Below are 17,583 nucleotides of genomic sequence, written 5' to 3' on the forward strand. Positions count from 1 at the left end.
TGTTAAAACATTTCAAAAATACCAATATGAATTAATGTATATTGATTATATGCTAAAACCATTTACCTTTCAATTATCTAAACCAAAACATATTTGTCTACAAGTTAGATGCCATTTTCCTAAGAGGAGATGTCATTGACAAATGATACCTTTGAGCCAAACCCACCCTCGAGCTTGGTTTTACTATATAATTTTATTCCATCATACTCATACCCATCTTCTTGGGTATTTCTGTATTTACATTCATGCTCTATATCGAACTGAGTAGCAGTGACGCAGACTAGATGTGGCTGTTGCAGCCCAAATATTTACTACCTGATCCTTTATAGGAAAAAATAAATAATAATAAGGCTCCACGATCTAGAAACTGGAACTAACATAAAAATAATACTAATTTTGATCTCTTTAGCTGTTCTCTGCCTAAATAAAGTTTCAGAATTATATCTATAAAAAATAAAAGCACATAATTCAGGGAGATGAGTATAATAAAAGGTGTAGGGGGATGGCAATATGGAAACACAAGCTAACTGGAGATGGTTACTGACAAGCTTCCAGGTGAAATGATAACTGGCTTTTGTAAAACATACTATTGTGTTTGTTTTGTTTTGTTTTTTTGCAGTGCTGAGGATTGAACCCTGGACCTTGTGCTTGCGAGGCAGGCACTCTATCAACTAAGCTATATCCCCAGCCCCACTAAAACATACTATTGATTGTGAATTGTTTACTCCAAAACTATTTCTTTTATAAATATGCATTTCCTTTGAAGGGAATGATTAGATATTTTCCTCCATTGTAAGACCGAATTTGACATAGTGAGAAAAACAACCGGCTTCTCCAAGAATTTGCTTGAGTTATTTTGTCAGTTACATATTTCATTCATTGTGGCTGAGATGTAATACCAGAGTTTATTCATTTGAATGGGTTATAATATTCATTATATGAATATTCTATAGTTTGATGGGTGTTTGGTTCAAGGTTTTGCTCCCATGAGCTGTTACATATCTCCCTTAGCACATATGCAGTTATTTATTTTAGATACAAAAATTAGAGCATAATTGATGTGTCACAGTTTTCTAAGTCAATGTCTTTACAAATGCATTTACTACCACCACAATGGTCACTTTTGTTAAGGAAGAAATAATAATGTGCTGAGCTACAAGATAATAAGGTTGTTAACTACCAAAATTCTCACCATCCTAATAAACTATTTACCTGAAATACACTCTAGCAATAGTGTATAAGAAGGATTTTAGACACACACCTTCTTCAATATTTATCATTGGATGTTGTGACAGGCATAAAAACAGTCAGCTCAATTTTCCCATATTCGAATCTCCATAATATGTTTTTTAAAATTTTTTTTATTTTTATTTTTTATTGTAAACAAATGGGATACATGTTGTTTCTCTGTTTGTACATGGAGTCAAGGCATACCATTTGTGTAATCATAAATTTACATAGGGTAATGTTTGATTCATTCTGTTACTTTTTTTCCTTCCCCCCACCCCCCCCACCCTCCCACCCCTCCCACCCTCTTTTCCCTCTATACAGTCCTTCCTTCCTCCTTCTTGCCACCCTCCTTAACCCTAACCCTAAACCTAACCCTAACCCTAATGCTAACCCCTCCCATTCCCCATTATATGTCATCATCCGCTTATCAGCAAGATAATTTGTCCTTTGGTTTTTTGAGATTGGCTTATCTCACTTAGCATGATATTCTCCAATTTCATCCATTTGCCTGCAAATGCCATAATTTTATCATTCTTTATGGCTGAGTAATATTCCATTGTATATATGTGCCTCAGTTTCTTTATCCCTTCATCAATTGAAGGACATCTAGGTTGTTCCACAATCTGGCTATGGTGAATTGAGCAGCAATGAACATTGATGTGGCTGTATCTCTGTAGTATGCTGATTTTAAGTCCTTTGGATATAGGCCAAGGAGTGGGATAACTGGGTCAAATGGTGGTTCCATTCCAACCTTTCTGAGGAATCTCCATACTGCTTTCCAGAGTGGCTGCACTAATTTGCAACCCCACCAGCAATGTATGAGTGTACCTTTTTCCCCACATCCTCGCCAACACCTATTGTTGCTTGTATTCTTGATAATGGCCATTCTAATTGGGGTGAGATGGAATCTTAGGGTGGTTTTGATTTGCATTTCTCTTATTACTAGAGATGTTGAACAGTTTTTCATATATCTGTTGATTGCTTGTACATCAGCAAAAACTTCCCTGAGGAAGAGATGCAAAACAACGATGCAAATCAGCAACGGGAGGATCTAACCTAAAGGAATAGCCAAATAAAAGAGAAACCAAATCATGTCAAAAACCAAAAATGAGTCAAATGACTGCGAATACAAATCATATCACAATAATAACCCTGAATGTTAATGGTCTGAACTCATCAATCAAAAGACATAGAATGGCAGATTGGATTAAAAAGAAAAATCCAACAATATGCTGCCTGCAAGAGGCTCATCTCATAGATGGAGATACCCATAGACTAAAGGTGAAAGGATGGGAAGAATCCATAATATGTTAATATGCTGTGTTGCATGGCAAGATGGGGCATGTGGGTGTGGATGGGTTTAAGGTGGCTAATATTCTGGCCTTAACGTAAGAAGATATCTTTAGTTATCTGCAATCCTGCTTCATCACTAGGACCTTCCACATATGTGAGAGAGAGAGCAGGAGAAACAACACCAGAGTGGCATGATGTGAGAAAGACACAAAGAACATTGCTGGGATAGGAGACAAAAAGTGACCATGAACCAGGGAAAGATGGCAATCTCGAAAAGCCAAATAGGAAAAGAAAATATATTGTCCCTTAGAATTTCCAAAACAGAATTCAACTATGCCAACCCCTGAATTTACCTCTGTGAGACTTCTGATCTCCAGGAGTGTGAAAGTTTAAGTGTGTGTTGTTTAAGCTCCTGTCTGTGGTCTTTTTTATTTATTTATTTATTATTAATCTCAGGCCTCTTCTAAGCATAGACTTAACCATTGAACTACACTCCAGCTCTTATTTTGAGTCACTTTTCAAATACCTTCAATAAGAAAACATTACATACACATTTTTTTGTCAATTAAATGATATGAAACTTTTTTGACAATGACATTGATTTGCATTTCCCTGATTATTAGCCAGAATGCATATCTTCAAGTATGTATGGGTCATATGTACTTCTTAGTTGGAGGACATTCCTATTAAAATTTTTTTACCCATGTTCTCTTTATGTTTCTACTGCTTCTAATTGTTTTACAATTTTTAAAGAGTTCTTTTCTTAGTAATCATGTTCCTAGTTTTAACGACTGAAATGCATTCTCCACGTGTGCCTTTTTTAAAATTTCTGTAGGGTGTCTTTTTATGAAAATAGTCTCCACTTAAATGTAATTAAATTTCCATATATTCTCAGTTTAGCTAGTGATTTAAAATAATACTTCCCAATCCTATTATTAAACACATTTTCTACTTAGATATTTGAAAGTTTGTTTTCAACAAACTTTAAAAAAATGTTTGTTTTAAGGTTTCAATCTGTTCATGTATGTTATGTTACATATGTATTATATATATAATGTATCTGATATGCATTCAAGATACACATAATTTCACGTGAATAATATTTTTCACGATCTATGTTAAACACAAAAAAAACTACATTGACCTACATGACATTTAACACATCATAAGATAAACTTCCAAAGAACTTAAAATCTTTTAATGAACTCCCTTTAGGCAAAGCAGAAGGAGATGGTTTTCTGCAATCCACATTATCTTAATTTTTATTCTTTTATGTAAGTCCCACTCTTGGAATGACAAACCACTACTGTCAGTTGTTTAATTCCAGAGGTATAAAAATAGTCTCATACTTTTTTTTTGTTTTATATAGTATTTAGAATCAAAATTTAAATTTCTATGTAAACTTCTACTGAGATTTTTGATTAAAACTTCATCAAACTTATTTTATTGAACCTGAGGACAATGATGAGATAATTAGTATATTTATTATATTAAAGCTTCTTATCCAACAATCTCCTTAATGTTATTTGTAGAATATTAAAATTTTCTTTTTCAAATTGTTGTGCATATATTCTAATGACTTTTGTGCATTTGAAATAATTCAGAGTTTCATGTACAAAGGATCCTCTCATCTTTAAATGACAACTTCACTTGTTATCAAATTTTCCACTTCCTAATTTGTAGATGGAAGCCTACTCTTCTCTTTTATGAAATGCTCAATAAATTTTCTATCATTTGCCCAGTTTTTCTTATGTAAATAAGATATATATATTTTGATATTCAATAAAACCATGCAGTCTCTCAATACACTGATTGCATTTTTAAGCAAATTTTCTCCATTTCAATCCAGATAATAATGCCATAGCAACATTCCAGAAGTTTATAATGCTACCTGCAAATAAAAAATGGACATTAGCATTCACTGAGGCATCATTATCTCCATTAAAATGTCATTAAAATAAATTAATTTCAAAAATGCAAAAAATATTTTTAAAATTTTTACACAAATAGGTGGTAGGTCCGAAGATACTTAAAAAAACAAAAAAACAAAAGACAACTTCACCTGTAATTCCCACAACTTCAATAAAACATATCTGTTCTATTGGGTTAATTAGTGGTTCATAATTCATCCCCTTCATACTGACTTGGTTTGATATAATGAGGACTGCTTGTTTGAATCCCTGCCAGTCAGTCTAGCATGTGAGCTAACATCCTTTTGGTATTAAGAAAATAATTAAGATATTGATCAATTTTTTCACTTATTATAACCATACCAATGTTAATATCAGGAGAAAATGTCACCATGATATAGCATTTAAGCATTTAATGAAGATAAGAAAACAGTGTGGTGGAACTAAATAGAAGTTATGGAAAGTCACAATACATGCCAGACATTCCAGTAACTTCCTCTATAGCCAGCTGTTGGAATATGAATGCGAAGTACCTGTGACCCGCTGATGGGAACACAGTCAATAATATAATGTTTTGTAGAACTTAGGACTATTACATTCCTCTCGTGGGTCAGTCTAAAGAATGTTTTGCTCTGTAATTATTTATTAATTTGGAAAAAAATAAAGCAGAAAGATAAAGATGTGATATATATATATGCTTTTATTTAATTATTCTAATTAACATAGAACTCTCTGTTGAGCTGGCTTTAGTATTTGTTCACATTTGGTCTTTGGCCTTCTAACTGTGGCCCCATAATTTGTTTTCCAATGATATCAAATAAGGAAAGGTGACAAAGAGATTGTCACTCACTTCTCAATGTGAATGCAAACTCTTCTTATTCTCCTGGGTTGAGGAAAAAAACCCACACATTTTGCTATGAAAAATAGTGTTGATGTAAGAAATTATAAGCTTTCTAATCTCTATCCACATGCATTCAAAGAAATGCAGACCATCTGCTCCCTGGATCAGAACAATGACTGGGTATGTTTGTAACTGCACCTCCAATTACAAAGTAGAGCAGGAGAAGTTTGATATTAATTGTAGTCTACCCTTTCCATGTTGAATATGAGTGATATTTCCTGAGATAACTACAAAATCCTTTAAGAAGGATAATCCCAGTGAAAGAGGGACTGCCATTGACATACCTTAATGTAGGGGAATATGAGACAGTAGTAGGATCCCTGGCAACTGCACGCTTATTCACCTCTCTCTACACCTAAGGGGAAAAAGTACTATCCATATTATAAAGTTAGCTCAGAATATCCTTATGTTATTCTGTTGAAGGAGAGAGGAAATAGGTGTAAGTTGCACAATTCCAGCATGTCTAAAACATAGGTACATTTGTGTGTGTGAATCTAATAAGAGTTTTAGAGTAGAAGGACTTAAATTTGAGAATGATTACTCCATGATACAGTTGGTCTGGCTGTATTATATTGTTAAATAGTATTATTTGATTAATTTAAAAATTTAAATTTAAATCATAGTTTTAATAATTCATTCTATATGTATTATTTTACTTAAATGTACATCTTATGAAACAAATACACATTGTTTCTATATAGATGCTCCTCAAGTTATGCATTAATGTCCTGATAAATCCATCGTTAAATTTAAGTTATCATCAATTGAAAAATGCTTTCAGTACATCTAACCTATCATACATCATAGCTCAGTCTAGCCCACAACATGCTCAGAATATTTATGTTAGCATATATATGGGGATCACTGGAAAGTACCATAATGGACTGTTGAAGCCCAGGAAGAAAGCAAACGTCAAAATTCAAAGAATGGCTTCTACTAACTACACATCATTTTTACAAAGTTAAAAAGTTAAAAGTCTAATTTGAACCATTGTAAATTGTGTCTGTTTTACAAACATTGAGCCAATACATTTTCCAAATTGACACTATATTTTTTTTCTTTTATGAATTTGGTTCAATTTCTTTGTATCAAATAGATTTTAAAGATAATTAATCTTAAGAAATATAAATTTCAACAATACATTCTAAAGACAAATTAACTTGTAAGTAGATTTTTTTTTCCTTCAGTTGTGTTTAAAATTCACACAAACCCACAAACCACTGGGTGCAGTGTACTCTTGTAATCCTAGTAGCTTGGGAGGTTGAGACAGGAAGATCAAAGTCAGCTTTGGTAACTTAGTGAGGCTCTAAGCAACTTGGCGAGATTCTGTCTCAAAATATATAAAAATGCATGGGGATGTGACTCAGTGGTTAAGTGCCTCTGAATGTAATCACCAGTACAAAAAAAAAAAAAAAGTACACAAACTTATTGCATTCAAAATTATACTCAAAATTACCTATGGTTGAAGACTCTTTATTGGATTGGAAATCAAATAACATTATTAAACAACCTGTAACACATCTAAAACTTAAAAAGTTTTTACTTTTATATTTCATAAAGAAAATAAAGTAAAAGACACATGAGTAAGACCTCTTAAAATGTCTTGCTATTTTTCAAGCTAATTTAAAACATAATGATGGAAATATAGTAGAGTTTTGCACATCAGAGATTTTTTTCTATTCATAGGCAATAATAGAAATGTCTAGGAGTAAATTCAATTACTCCAATAAACAGAAAAAAAGTCTACATTTGCTTAAAGTAATTCCTAATTTTAGCTAGATCCTTTTACTCAGGAATAAAGATACCATTTTCTACTATTTATCTGTGACTGCTATAGTTTAAATGTACGTCAAAGGCCCAGATGTTAAAGATTTGGTCTTCATTGGTTCAACTGAGAAGAGCAGGGACCTACCTAGTGGGAGGCCTGGATGTCACTGGGGCAGTGCTTGGAAAGAGACTGTGCAGCCCTGGTTCCGTCCTCACTTTCTTTTGCTTCATGCCCACCTACCACAATGTCCCCCAGATGCCAAACACGGATATTAAGGATTTACTGTCTGCCCTGTTGGACTTGTAACCTATATAAATTAGCTGAATTTCTACCTACTCTAAAGTTACAGTGCCTTCTTGACCTAGTTGAGCCTCAAACCAACCATAGTATGGGCATTTTTATTTTATTAGTTGTTTTCTAGATATAATGACAGTAGGGTGGAGTGTATTTTGACATATTACACCTACATGGGGTGTAACCCATTACAATTTTGATTCCATTCTTGTGGTTAAAAAGGATGTGGAGTTACACTGATCATGTATTCATATATGAGCATAGGAAAGTCATGTCCGATTCATTCTACTGCTTTTCCTATTCTCATCCCTTCTCCCTTCCTTCATTCTCCTTTGCCTAATTCAATGAAATTCTGTACTTTTCCTCCCAGCCCTCCTCAACTTGTACCTAAAGGACTTAAAATCATCATACTACAGTGACACAGCCTCATCAATATTTATGGCAGTTGAATTCACAATAGCCAAACTATGGAACCAACGAGATGCCCTTCAACAGATGAACAGAAAAAGAAAATGTGGTATACATACACAATGGAATGATACTCAGTTATGGCATTTGTTGGTAAATGGATGGAACTGGAGATCATGCTAAGTAAAATAAGTCAGTCTCCCAAAATCTAAAGGTCAAATGCTCTCTCTGATATGTGATGCTAACCCATAATATTGTATACCTTTGAGAATGGGGTACACAAAGGCCAGAAATACCTCTTCAGGTGAAATACCCCAAACCACTTAGATCTAAGATGGCAGTCACAGTAATCATCAGACAACTTCTAGCTTCATAATAATCCCAAATGCATGCTAAAAACCCACCCCATTACACTACAACAGTTGAAAATTGTCATAACAAGGACCAGAAAGAACCATAAAGAAATAAAAGGAGATGTGACCAGAATTCCCCAAAAAATCCCTGCCATTCCCTGAAAAGATGTTAATATCCCTTCCCTTTATTAGATCATCCGCATTTCCTTTATAAATGACTTCTCTACCCACAATGGGTCAAGAAGTTGATTTGTGAGTCCCTCTCCTTCCCCTATTGTCGGACAAAATGAAAAGTTATCTTTGTTGCTTAATCAGAGTTCAGTCTTATTTCTTTGTTCCATGATTCCAGAGGGAAAAAGGACTCAGATTTGAGCTAACCATTGGTAACAGATTTAGTTTCCAAAACATTGGTGACTGTTTTAGTTATCTTTTTGGCTGCTTTGACCAAAAAAAACTGACAAGAACTATGTAGAAAAGGAAAAGATTATTTGGGGTTTATGGTTTCAGAGGTCTCAGTTCATACATAGACAGTCAACTCCAATGCTTTGGGCCTGAGTTGAGACAGTGCATTACAGAGGAAGGAAGAAAGCAGCTCAGGACATGTCAATTAGGAATCAGAGAGAGACAATTTCACCCACAAGGGACAAAGTATATGTCCCAAGGTATGCCCCCAATGATCCACCTCCTCCAGCCACATCCTACCTGACTATAGTTAACACCCTGTTAATCCCTGTCAGGAGATGCACCAATTAGGTTAAACTCTCATGAAGGATCATATCCCATCATTTAAACCCTAAACATTCTTGCATTTTCTCACAGGTGAATTTTTTGGAGGACACCTCATATGTAAACCATACAGCTACCCTCTGGTGGGTACCTAAGCCCTATTCCCCATTTCTAATGAATAAGAGCTATAAATCAGAAATGAAAGAACATTTGAGGCATTCATATGTTTTTGCTTCTGGTGTCTGCCATAAGGCAGGGACACTTATCCCAAAAGACATGCACTGTTACAAATGCCTGACCCCTAAGGTCTCAATTTTAGAAGGTTAAAAAACATGTCCACTGTGACAATAGCCTCAGGGTCTTGCTTCTCAGAGGGTGAAAGTCTCTCTGCTGCATGACAATCTCCTGCATCCTGACCCTCAGTGTGTCATGGTTTTGATATGAGATGACCTGCAAAAACTCGTGTAAGGCAATGAAAGAAAGTTTAGAGGTAGAATGATTGAGTTATGAGAGCTCTTAATCAGAGCATTAATCCACTGATATGGATAAAACTGGTGGTAACTTCAGGCAGGGAGGATGTGACTGGAGAAGGCAGGTCACTGGGGTGCGCCTTCAGTATTTATAGTTAATCCTTGGTGAACAGAGCTCTCTTTCGCTTCCTTATTGCCATGTTCTGAACTGCCTTTCTCCTCCATGCCCTTCCACCATGTTGTTCTGCCACATCTTTGGCCAAGAGTTATGGAGTTGGCCATCTATGGAGTGAACCTCTGAAACCATGAGGCTCCAATAAACTTCCCCTCCTTTACATCATTCTTGTCAGTCTTTTGGTCACAGCAGCAAAAGAACTGACTAAAACAGGGCCTCACTCCTGCAAGGATGAAAGACATCTTTGCTGCAGACCTGGAGATCCTGATGGGAACCTAGGATCCAATCACTTAATCCTATGTCTGGTACTTTGATGACATTGGGATCTGGGCCTGGTAATATATATGTTCTGTTATCATGTTCATCTAATTATCCTATTTTAGCCTCACTGTTTACTTTTGACTCTCTTCAACACTCTGGCACCAGGGCTGAAGGGAATCTTTCTTGTAACCTATCTCATCAACCAGTCTCTGGGCTGTGCCTCTTTTCCTCTGTTTTCTGAAACTGGTTCCTGTAGTGCTGAATAATTCCTTCTTGCCACCTGGCTGTATCTTTGTTCCTTCCATGAAGAATCTTCCTTTCCTTGGTAGTGATCTAAATAGACCCTATTCAGCTTTATCCACTGGCTGTGATCTTAACTTCAGTACTCTGATCAAAGTTTAATTTAAGTACATATCCTTTCTTTCTTTTTTTTTTGTCTCTTTCTCCCTTTCTCCCTTTCTTCCTTCCTTCCTTTCTTTCTTTCTTTGCATCTTCAATCATCTATCTAATATCATAAGACAATATTTTTGTAAAGACATTGAATTTAGAGTAAGAATACCTAGTAGTGTGATACATCCATTTTATTTCTGAAATTCACCTTTTCCCATATAGACAATTCATGACGATTCATTCCTTTCTTTATGTCTCTCTTCCTTGTGCACTCTTTTGACTCATACACTGGAATCTCACCCTTGGTAAAGTCTTCTAAGAACATTCTTTCCTGTTATTTCCTCCCTTGCACTAGGGTATCCTCTATTTGGCATCTGTGGGATAAGGGGACATAGTAGACATGCCAGTTGAAGAAATTATTATTCATGTCCTACGGCTAGAGTATCTTTGATTAGCTAGTCTGTGCCCAAACTTATGGGTGGGATATCTGGTCTGGATATTATCGTATATGGTTTCTCACTCTGCTTTAATGTATTTGTCTTATGTGTTATTTTGTCTCCTACTTTGTCTATGTGTTTATGATGAGGTTTAAAAGATTAATTTGATAACTGAAGCAAAAATTTGATTAGAAATTAATTTCACTGACTCTTGTGCCAAACCAAGACAAGCCTCTCACAAAATAAATCCAAACAGCATAGAGCAAGTTTAATTAAAATTCACCAAGGTAATTTTGCCTCCCTCACCCACTGAATCTGTAGAAGTAACTTTGGGTAGACTTCATTTTTGGCAAGAATTTCTCCTGCACTTTTTATTGATCTCATCGACATTTATGTCTTTTTTGTTTGTTTCTTTGGTAGATTCTTTTTTGAGTTATACAGGCTTAAGGTGATATTCTATGCATATCTATGTTAAAACACTTTTTTTTTTTTGATGAGCACTCTTTAGATAATTCTTATACCACAATTGCAAAATTAACATTTAAAAGTTCTGGCTTTCTACCTACCTTCTTTGTCTCTACTGCAGTTTTTAATATGTTCCTTGGACCAAAACTATTATAGAAACTGGACTTGTTTTGCTTTTATTATTTTTACATTCCATTTTTTTAAAACTTTGTAACTGTTGCCCCCCAAAATTCTCTAAAATACAGCTCTTAGCACAATATGCTGGCCAGGTATATTTAGAAGCTGCCCATGACAGGTAGGATTGCACTTAACAATGAACTCCAGGCCTGATGGGCCATGATTTCCAAATGTTCAACAACTGAGTCTTAGAGATTGAAACCAAAGAAGATAAAATGATTAAGAGGATAGCTTAATAATAGTTTGACCTTCTCCCTCCAGTGTCAACCAGGACACAAGGGATGACAAGACTTTGATAAAAGGACTCTGCAATTCTCGCGAGTCACTCAGTCTGATTAGAGAGGTTGCAGGGATTCCAGTGATTAGGAGCCTATCAGTGCACATTCTTCAGAAGTGTTATTGGGGAGGGAAATGTCCCCAGTGTTTCCCAAGGACATCACATGGTTATGAGAACCTGACGTGTCCCAGCTGAAGGCATGACTGGTACAGGGAAAAACTGAAGGAGACAAAAGTTTCTTCATGAAACTCCCAAGCAGCCTCAGATGACCCTAAAATTAGAATGAAAAGAGGTTGATTTGGGCTGAGTAGGGCCACCTAATCTGTCTGGAAAATACAACAGGAAGTATAGCCAAAGACGAATGGACTAGTATGAGGGTGGAAAAATAAAAAGTTAGAACATTCATGGACAACCAAAAAAATTTTAAAAATCCTTTTAAGTGCAACTCAAAATGTGATCTGGCTTTTTGGTAACTCAAGAGAGCAGGACCAGAATGAAGCCTCTTGTGTTAACACTACAAAAATAACTAAAGTAAGGAAGCTAAGCAGGAAGGGTTTTTATGCTAATGATAACTATCAGAGAAGACTGGGGCAGCCCGGAAGCTGGTATGGGAGCCACCAAAACCCTGTGCAAGTACTTCTATAGGAACATCTGCCTGGAGCTGTGTTACAATCTCAGACTGAGACCACTTTTGTTCATGATGAGTATGGCCAACAATTATTATTTTGACAATTTTGTGGGAACAGTTGTTTTTAACATTTCACAAATTATACTTTTGCCTTTCAGAGCTCATCTGTTTATATATCCAAGTGGACCCTGTTGTCAAAACTGGTTACCTGAGAAGTACTCCAGAGGCTCTTTGAGCAAGTGTCCACCTCTTTCTCACCTATCACCTATCTCTGTCTGTCTGTCTATCTATCTAACTATCATCTACCTACTTAATCTATTTCTTTTTTTTTTTTTTTTCTGTCCCTGTAAGAGAACTCCAGACACCAATAGATTTTTACCTTCGCTGACTCTTGGTTTCTTGCCTCTGGCCAAGTGCAATTCTAGTCTGTGTTTATATATAGCAAATAATTTATTTCCTTCTGGTAGTAGAAAGTTTGAGAATGAACATTTTTGTTCTATTTGCTAATCTTTCTAGATGATGGTATCTTTTAATTTCTCTTTGGAGATACAACAGAAGAGTGGTTTATTAAGCTTTTCTTTTTTGTGGTCTATTGGTACACTTGTAAGAAGAAAATGTTTTAAATTTCCCATTAGGATCTGGGTCACTAAGTTTTTGTTTCATTTCATACTTTAGCCAGTATTAAAGTTAAAAAACAATATACGCATGTATCAGTAATGGAGAGATTTCTGTTTGTATCATTTGGAGGTTTTATTTTCAGTTATTTATTTTTTGGTTTTACTTTTGAAGAATTTGATTTAACTAATTTATTAAAATTTCCCAAGACAAACTTTTCCTGATTTGTTTATGATGAAAAGGAGGTGTTAGTTAAGTCAAATATCTACATAATTTCTAGAAACGTAAAGAAATTAAACAGTTGCATTTTCATTTATTTTTATTAAACATATATTTATATTTATTAAACATGTGTGTGTGTGGGGGGGGTACTGGGTATTGAACCCAGGGAAACTATACCACTGAACTACATCATCAGACCTCCAGACAGAGTCTCCCTAAATTGCAGAGGTTGGCACTAAATTTGCAATCCTCCAGTCACAGCCTCTTGAATTGCTGGAAGTATAGGTATGCACCACCATGCCTGGCTACTTTTTGCAACTTAAATATACGAAATTTTAAAAAATCATCATCACATAAATTTAGTCAATATAAATGTTATATAAATATTTTCTTGCATATAACTCAATAAATATACATACAAATGCCCTTCTCTGATTTAATATGGAGAGTAAATGAAGCACGTACTTTTCATAGTATTTCCTTCGTATACTAATAATAAGTCTGGTTATGTTTGACTTACAAAATTCTAACAATGGCTTATGAATAAGACAAATTGAAATTACTAATGCACAATATTTAACATTATTTAATTGTTCAATTGTATTGAACACAATAAAATTCTAATTGTTGCAGAATATAAGAAGTGAATATTAATTAGGTTTCATTGCTGGTCAACCAAACATGATTTCATCATCTTCAGTTACATAACTGCAGGTGTGAAGGAAGGCAAATGGTGGGCTAGAGGCATCATCACGTACTGGCTGCTCCCTGTTCATAATGAGGTAGTGGGACCATGAGAGAGAACAGCAGTGCAACAGAAGAGCCAGTTACTAGTTGAATCCCAGAAGTACTGGTTTTTAAAAGAACAGGAACATTTTTAAAAAGAGCATACAGAAATACTAGGTGTGCCACAGCTCCTTGGGGAGGGGGAAGCTCCCCTTCAGCAGGATGATTAAGAGAACAGCAGTGATCTCAGGACTTCTGAGACTTCTCTATCAGGCTAAAATGTAGTCAGAGCAGAAAGCAGACTTGGGCTTAAAGTGAGAGAGGCAGTACACTTTCTTCCAGGTTCAGAAAGTGCTGAATTGGGGAGTTATCTCCAGGGGGCTTCATTACCTAGGTATACTGCATGGAAGATCAGAAACTTCAACATCTTTTAAATATACAAGACTTAACATTCACGCTTCTTCACTAGGTCAGAGCGTGTCCACCCCACATCAGTCTGGGTCCAGAAGAGAGGCTGTGACAACCTTCTGACATCTCTGGGTGACAGGAGAAATAGTCAGCTAGTTGTCCAGTCTGCTGTGTAGAGAGAAGCAGGGAATCTTCATAAATAGAACTGGCAGTCTGAGTTTAATGACCAGAGTGAGTTCAGCTGGGTATGGACTCAGAAGTGGGCTGGAGCTAGGGGTGCTGTTGCCATGTTCAGTGGAAGTTTTGGAGTCCACAGCCACCACCCCAGAACAGATCCTTGTGGGCTGAGCTATCCATCACAGGCCTAGAGGTATTCAGAGGATCCACCACTGCTGTGAAGTGGCCCTGCTTTTTCTCCGTCTTTGTTTTTTTTTTTTTTTTTTTTTTTTTTTTTCTGTTATACAGGGGAAGTGGGCACTCACCCAAAGATTCAGTATGGGTCCAGACTAGAGACCGTGTCATCAATCCACTGACATCTCTAGGGTTTGGGACTGCATTCTGCTTTCCTCTGGTCAGCACAGCAGAGGATTGTAAAGAGCATGTACTTTTGATAGTTGTCCAGGTGACTGTACCCTTAGTGGAGTTTCTCAGGTTTACTTTGACCACACCAGAGCTGGGCAGTGTGAGGACGGTGTAGATAGGCTCACGGGCATGAGTTATGTGCATTTTCTTGGAGAAGACTGTTAATCTATATGTGGGAAAAATAATTTACACAGTGTCTCACAAAAGCTGTTTAATTTAGTCACAGCCTTCATATAGATAGACATTCAGAGGACATACTGCCAGAGACTTGAACATTTACTACTCTTCCAATACCTGAAGGATTCCGACTCTGGAAGTCCTTAAAAGAAATCTCTCCATCTTAAATATCTGGACAAGGAGGAATTTATAGTATTTTTACACTAATTTTTATTTTGCTTTTATTGTTTCCTGAGTAGCTTCATTTTGATCCCCCCCTTTGTTCACAAAGTTTTGCACGGTTTACTATATTTTTATTTAATTACACTAGGTATCTTCTATCTTATATTCCATCATGTTTTTCTTTTCATTATTCTGCTTTCTCCTTCTATTTTGCCTTTTTTTCTCTTCCTGTTTGGTCTCTCTTTCCTCCTTCTATTTCTTCTCTTATCAATTTCTTCTTTCCATTTTTATGTTCTGTGTAATTTAAAACTAATTTTATATTCTTTATTGCCTAATTTTAATCCTACTTTATGTTATCACATCCCTTTTCTTCTTTTTGGTAGCGATAAAGAATGTGTTTATTTTATGTATTTACTTACTTTGCATTAGGTATTTAACCCACGTAGGGGAATTTTACCATGCAAATACATTTCAAGTCTTCATTTTTTTTTTTTTTTTTTTTTTGAGACAAGTTCTCACTAACTTGCTGAGACCGATCTCAAACTTGTGTTCCTCCTGCCTCAGCCTTTCAAACCACTGGGATTACATTTGTACATCACCATACCCAGTGAGAATATTTTTACTAAGTTTTTATTATATATTAATATTAGGTTTGCTTTCCAGTTGTCATTGTCACTGGTGGTTATTCTCTCCCTTCCAAGTAGTGATAGGGATCAGACATAGCACTTTCAATGTGTTCAGAGGGTGGGATGCTTCACTGCTGAGATATATCTTTCTACTGAAACATGTCATGAAGAGAAAGAAACTCATCGAAAAGACCCTCATGTAAGTGGAAGTGATAATTGATGCCACCAGATGCACTAATCTCAATGTAGAGACCCATAAAACATAAAATGTCATAGTTATAAGGCAACTTTAAAATTTTGTAACTCCCATCAACTGAACCCTTACATATTGAAGTAGAAGAAATGCCAAATAAAATAAAGCATATGAAAAAATATTTCATTAAAAAGATAGAGAGCCTGCAAAAGAAACAAAAAAACAAAAATATTGGAGACGAAAATAATAACTAAAAGGTGCAGTGGAGACTCTCAATAAAACCAGATCAAGCAGAATAAAATGTAAAAAGGTTTAAAGTTAAGGTGGATGAATTAGAACTTCTAGACAGTAATAAAGAAAAAATAAACTATGAACAAAATAAACAGAGAATTCAGAACAACATTAAAAGATCAAATTTAAAACTCTTAGTTCATAAGGAAGGAATCAAAATTCAGGATAATGACAAAGGAAACTTATTCAGTGAAATAATAGAAAAATTTCTCTAAACCTGGGAATAAGATGGACATACATGTACCAGAGGCATTTAGAATTGCGAATAGACATGATCAGAAAATTACTTCTGTATGAAACAGTATAATTAAAATACCAAGAATTCAGAACAAAGAGAGAATTTTGAAAGCTACAAGAGAAATTCACCAAGTCACATAAAAATTTCAATGAATAACAGTAATAGCAGATTTCTCAACAGAAAATCTGCAGGTCAGAAAGGCATGCAATTATGCTTTTCAAATATATATATATAGTGTAAAGGATATATATATATCCTTTTGTGTATATATTTGTGTATATATGTATGTATGTACCTTAGGAATATATAGAATATATAACAATTGAAATATTCATGCCCTCAACACCAGTTCACCCAATTATGGAAACAAATACTACTCAACATTTGGAGACAGAAATGTTGTAGTACATTAACATTCAGTTACTTCAGTATCCAGTTGTTCCTGTTTGACTGCTATAATACATTAATCATCACTATTTAGTTGTATCATCCTGCATATGATTTCTTATTCCCTTGAAGATTTTCCTGGAGGTTCTGCTATAAGTTGCAGGATGAATGTGTATCTTTGACAAATAAGAATGCTGTTTGAGCATCAGAGAATATACCAGATATATTGATATTTTAAACAATGGACTATTGGCAAGAAAATTGCTTTAGTTAATAATCCTAGAATTAATTTAAGTCAAGAAACAGATGGCCTTATGTAAACAGACATGTAAACTAAGATCCAATATAACCAAATTCATTACACAGACCTGAACAGATTAATGATGAATATTTGTGTATTTGAAAAATATAATTTGGTCTATCTTCATGATCTATTTTCTGATGACACATGAAATAAATTTGGGGATGCCAATAAAGGAAAAAAATGATCACAAGGTGTCAGTAAAACACAATGAACTGCATTTGGATGACACTTTGACAAGTTTTCATGGGCAGGGGCACCTCATATTTACAGTGAAATTTTCCAGAGTCAAAGGCATGGGGTCATCATCCAGAAAGCCAGATGAAAAGGAATTTCCAAAGTAAATGTGCATTAAAGAAGGGGCATACATTTCTAAGTGATGTTCAGTAGCAAAATGTGTAGTGTCTGGATAACAAAGCTGAGGGCAGTATTGGCTAAGGATCTTCCAAAGACTCAGAGTTCATCTGATCTTTTATTAGCAGATGTGCTCAT

This window comes from Sciurus carolinensis, chromosome 6 (assembly GCF_902686445.1).
Source record: "Sciurus carolinensis chromosome 6, mSciCar1.2, whole genome shotgun sequence".
Taxonomy (NCBI): domain Eukaryota; kingdom Metazoa; phylum Chordata; class Mammalia; order Rodentia; family Sciuridae; genus Sciurus; species Sciurus carolinensis.